Below are 6,000 nucleotides of genomic sequence, written 5' to 3' on the forward strand. Positions count from 1 at the left end.
AATAATACAAGTTGACACCAGGAAACATTAACGCCACTGCATCCTTGCTGCTTTCTCATGTGGAAGTCTGTTTAATATGAAAACAAGGTGATATCTAATTAGCACACAGGTAAGGAATTAAGAAAATCTTTATTTAAGGGTGAAGATGTTTCTCACAAAATCGTTGCCCCAATGCATCATTGAAATGCAAGCTGGAAATATGATTTTAATATATCACTTGTACATTTTGTATTGCTCTTCTGGTGACAATGTAGTTTGTTTTTGTCAATTACCATTTTAATAATAGGGTAAAGAAAATTAAGTGGATTTTTGAAAGAAAACAATACTGTCAATATACTATTAAAACAAATTAAAATGGTAAAAGTTGTTGTACTTTAAGTAAAAATAAAAGAGCCAAAATATCAATCCCAGTTTTGGATTACTTTAATTAACAAAAAAAAATGCATATAGCAGAAGATAGTTTCAATCTGCCTACCTCTGGGTTATGGGCCTAGCATGCTTCCATTGCTGTACTCTGCTGCACATGTAAGTGCAAGAGATCCTGAAGCACTCACTCATCATGGGAAAGTACCAATGTGTTTCTTCGTTGGTTGATGGAAGAAACATCTTACAAAAACTCTCCAGATTATTGACTTTTTAAAGTTTTTCTAGGAAACGTTTTAGATGAATGCTTATTAGCCTTTGTCAGTATGTACTTTTGCAAAGTGTCTCTGTGGCGCAATCAGTTAGTGTGTACGGCTATTAACCAAAAGGTTGGTGGTTCAATCCCACCCAGGGACGTACTTGACCTTGTTATCAGATTTTGGTGATCTTTAAGTAGACAAGTCAAATTTCATACCCCCTGTTATGGTGTAGGGTACCTGGCCTTCTCTGATGTAATCAGAGTTAGATTTGATTCAGTGATTTTATAAAAACATCTAGGAATCACAATTTAGCAGTGGGTTGCAGAGAAAAAGAAATATGCTGGCAAAAAAATCAAATTGCGTGATTAAACAGCTCTTCATTTTCTGGCTTTATTTTTATGCTAACAAATTTGTTCTCTGAAAAGTGTCCACAAAGCCAAGTCTCTGATTAACACCTTTGTAAGGATGGTTTTTCACCTATTACTAAATTAAACTTGCTTCATTGGAAAGGCAGCAAGATGCATCCTCATTTCAATGGTAAGTCAACCTTCTTGCCCTATGTTCCCTGTCAACGGATGAAGACGCATCATTATCTACCGCAGTCATTTTGGCCCAATAGATATGCAAGAAGTTTAGATTCCCCTTTCTTTGCAGGTAGAGGAAGGAAAAGGAAGAGGTCTGTAGCCTCTTCAAGATCGCAGGACCAGAGATTGTCCTCTGCTTCTGCCAAATCCACTGCATGACACTGGGGCTTTCTTGCAGGAGCCCACACCAGTGGGGGCACGTCTAAAACTCTTCAGTCAGTTCTGGATTCATTCGGACCTGGACTCGTGGGTTTTACAAATAGTGTCCCAAGGGTACAAACTGGGGTTTCAAGACGTTCCCCCTCACCGATTGTTCAAATTGGCCTTTGTCAGCAGGGAGAAGGTTTTTATTCAAGCCTCTTCGTGGTCCCGAAGCCGGACGGCTCAGTCAGACCAATCTTAAATCTGAAATCCCTCAATTTCTTCCTAAAGAAATTCAATTTCAAGATGGAATTTCTCAGGGCAGTGATCTCCAGTCCGGAGGACGGAGATTTCATGGTTTTGGTAGACATAAAGGATGCCTACTTACATGTTCCCATTTAGCCACTGCCTCAAGCTACCTAAGGTTTGCAATTCAGGATTGTCATTACCAATTTCAGACATTGCCGTTTGGTCTGTCCACGGCTCCGAGGATTTTCACCAGGGTGATGGCGGAAATTATGGTTCTCCTTCGCAAGCAAGGAGTCACAATTATCCCGTACTTGGATGATCTCCTGATAAAGGCGAGATCCAGGGACCAGTTGGTGCAAAACATTGCACTCTCCCTGACAGTTCTTCAACAACATGGTTGGCTCCTAAACTTGCCAAAATCGCAGTTGGTCCCAATGACGCGGTTGTTGTTTTTGGGAGTCATACTGTTAGGCGCCAGGGTCCGCATGATGGTCTGCGCGGCCCGGCGCCTAGCAACTAGAGACGCCGTGCACGTACAGCCGCCGGCTCCCTAGCAACGCTAGACGCCGGGCGCGCTGAGCCGCACGGACCCTAGCAACGGGGACGCCACTGGCGGATCGCGTTCCCCATTGCTAGGCTTTAGGAAATTAAGATATTCACCTGCTCTCTGGCCGTGCAGCAAGGCAGCTGCACGGCATTTATTCTAATCAGCCTTTAGCAGCTGATTGGAGGACTCCTTGTTAAATACACTCCCAGGGCTTCTCACAGACGCCGGTAATAGCTTCCTGCATGCTGCCTTTGTTTGCTGAGAGTCTGTTTCCAGTCCTGCTGTATCCGGTCATTCCAGTCCGCAGAAGTCCGGTATTCGGGAGTTGTCATCTCATCCCAAGAGGTCGTTTGGTTCCCTGGAGTCCTGACTGATCACCGTTTTATATCCAGTGGTGTTCGTGAGTTGCGGCTCTGCCGTGTGTTGCGGCTCAGCCGCTTTACCTTTTATATTTTGTGTTTGGAGCATTTGCGGAGGGTTCCGCTTCCACAAGTCCTCTCTGGTACTTGGCGGTGCCGGGTAGGAGAATTGGACAAGTGGATATTTTGGTTGTCCTTTTTCCTGGCGGTTTCTCCGCACATATTATAGTTTTGAGTTTGCTTAGCCCCTGGCCTGGTTGTTTAGTTAGAGGGCCTCTTGTTATCACCCTGTCTCAGGTTTCCCTTTGTCTCTCATTAAGACCGGGGGGCATCGAAGTTGGGCAGACATAATCCGCCCTTCAAACGCGGCTGCCAAGGGCTCAAGAAACCATAGTCTCGCAGGGGATTTCTGACAACACGGGTGAGACAACAGAGTTAGGGCGCCAGGGGCTATTTTCCTGTCCTGCTCCCTTCCCCAGCATTCCGTTCCAGTGCTCCAGTCCTTGCCATAAGATCTTCTCTGACCAGAGTGCTGGAATCATAACATTATTACCGGCCATACCAAAACTTAAAATTAAACAGGGTTTAATTTTTGCTCATTCAGTTTTGTGAGAGTGTATCGGCCTCATGAATCCAACAGGTTTAGGGCCAAATCCTGGTCAGCTCTTAGTCAGCCAGATTCAAGAACTTACTCAGATGGTTCAGGATCTTTCTCTTCGGGTGAAGTCGCAGGAAGATCTTTTGCGAGCTTCCCCAAGGGTAGTCCCTGAACCAAAGATGCATTTGCCTGACCGTTTTTCTGGTGATAGAAAAGAGTTTTTTTAATTTTAAAGAATCCTGTAAACTTTATTTTCGTTTAAGACCGACTTCCTCGGGTACTGAATCTCAGGGGGTCGGGTTTATTATTTCTTTGCTCCAGGGGGATCCTCAGTCCTGGGCATTTGGTTTAAGAGCAGAGGATCCGGCATTGTTGTCAATTGACGCTTTTTTTGAGTCTTTAGGGCTCTTGTATGATGACCCTGATAGAGAGGCGTCCGCTGAAAGTCAGTTGCGCGCTCTCAGACAGGGTAGAAATCCTGCAGAGGTTTATTGTACGGAGTTTCGCCGTTGGTCGAACGACTGTGGCTGGAATGACCCAGCCCTGCGCAGTCAGTTTCGCCTCGGCTTATCAGAGTCTATAAAAGACAGTCTCCTTCAGTACCCCGCTCCTGAGACTCTCGATAAACTCATGGAGCTTTCTATTAAGATTGATCGTCGTCTCAGAGAGCGGAGGGCTGAAAAAGGAGCACCTGTAAGGTCAAGTCCGTGTGTATATTCCATTCCTGAAGACGTAGAGGAGACCATGCAGATGGGTCTCTCCCGGCTGTCTCCTGAAGAAAGAGCCAGAAGGCAAAATTCTGGTCTTTGTCTGTACTGTGGGGGTAAGGGACATTTTGCTCGTAATTGTCCGAACAAGTCGGGAAACGCTTTGACCAGGTGAATTGTGAGGGGGTTCACCTAGGTCTGCAGCTTATCTCCTCGAATAACTCCCTTTTAGTCCCAGTTAAAGTTTCCTTTGGCAGCCTCAGTTCTTTGGTGTCGGCTTTTGTTGACAGTGGAGCTGCAGGAAACTTTATGGATTTAACTTGGGCTAAGGCCTTAGGCATTCCTCAGTTACCTTTGGGTAGGTGTGTCACCATGCATGGCTTAGATGGGAGTCCGCTGTCTAATGGGATTATTTCTCTCCGTACACCTCCTGTACTACTTACAGTAGGAGCTCTACATTCCGAGAAAATCGAGTTCTTTCTTACACATTGCCCAGCAGTTCCAGTTGTTCTGGGTCACCCTTGGCTGGCCTTTCATAATCCCACCATTGATTGGCGGTCGGGGGAGATTTCACATTGGGGTACTTTTTGTGATAAGGAATGTATCACGTTTCCAGTCAGAGTAGCAGCTATCATTCCAGAACTCATTCCGGTGGAATACCAGGAGTTTGCTGATGTTTTCTCCAAAGGCAATGCGGACATTCTGCCTCCCCATCGGCCTTATGATTGTGCTATTGAGTTAATTCCTGGTGCCGCATTGCCAAAGGGAAGATTATATGCATTATCCGGGCCAGAAACTGCGGCTATGAATGATTATGTAAAGGAGAGCCTTGAGAAAGGATTTATTAGACCATCAAAATCTCCTTTAAGTGCAGGCTTCTTCTTTGTGGAGAAAAAGGATGGCTCGCTTAGACCTTGCATTGATTTTAGAGCCCTGAATAAGATCTCAGTTAAAAACACCTATCCTTTGCCGTTGATTTCTGTACTCTTTGATCAGTTACGTTCTGCTGTGATTTTTTTCTAAAATTGACCTTAGAGGAGCGTACAACCTCATCCGAATTAAATCTGGAGATGAGTGGAAAACGGCCTTCAGTACTCAGTCGGGTCACTACGAATACCTGGTGATGCCGTTCGGCCTGTCCAATGCTCCGGCAGTTTTTCAAGACCTCATTAACGATGTGCTCCGTGACTTCCTAGGGAAATTCGTGGTCGTTTACTTAGACGACATCCTGATTTTTTCTAAATCAATGGAACAACATGTTACCCAGGTGCGTCTGGTTCTTCAAAAGTTATGTGAGAATCATTTATATGCCAAGCTGGAGAAGTGTGAGTTTCATGTCACGGAAGTATCTTTTTTAGGGTACATAATTTCCCCTCAGGGATTTTCCATGGAACCAAAGAAACTCCAGGCCATCCTTAGTTGGGCGCAACCCACCAATTTAAAAGCAATTAAGCGTTTTTTAGGGTTTGCGAATTATTATAGGAGGTTCATTCATTCTTTTTCTGACCTGGTTGCTCCCATTGTAGCTCTGACAAAGAAAGGAGCGGATCCTACCAACTGGTCGCGTGAAGCTGAGTTGTCCTTCCGGGCCTTGAAACAAGCCTTTGTCTCGGCTCCAGTCCTCAGACTTCCTAATCCGGAATTGCCCTTTGTGGTGGAGGTTGATGCCTCGGAGGTTGGAGTGGGGGCTATCCTTTCTCAAAAGGATCCGGAGTCTCTGGAGTTACATCCTTGTGCCTTTATGTCCAGGAAATTCTCCTCCGCTGAATCCAACTATGACGTTGGTAATCGGGAGTTACTGGCGGTAAAATGGGCTTTCGAGGAGTGGAGGCATTGGCTGGAGGGAGCAAAACATACTATTTCGGTATTGACTGACCATAAGAACCTGCAATAGATTGAATCGGCTAAGCGGCTTAATGCCCGGCAGGCACGTTGGGCATTATTTTTTACGCGTTTCAAATTTATAATCACTTTCAGGCCTGGTTCCAAGAATACTAAGGCTGATGCCCTGTCACATAGCTTTCTTCCGGTTCACAATAACAATCCTGTTACCCCCATACTTCCATCTTCGGTCATCTGGGCGGGCCTCACACAAGATTTATTTACCCAGTTAAAACAGCTTCAACACCAAGCTCCTAGAATTACCCCTGCTGGTCGTCTTTACGTCCCTGAGTTTTTGAGAGTTACTGTTT

Source organism: Pseudophryne corroboree, unplaced genomic scaffold, assembly GCF_028390025.1.
Source record: "Pseudophryne corroboree isolate aPseCor3 unplaced genomic scaffold, aPseCor3.hap2 scaffold_957, whole genome shotgun sequence".
In the NCBI taxonomy this organism is placed as follows: Eukaryota; Metazoa; Chordata; class Amphibia; order Anura; family Myobatrachidae; genus Pseudophryne; species Pseudophryne corroboree.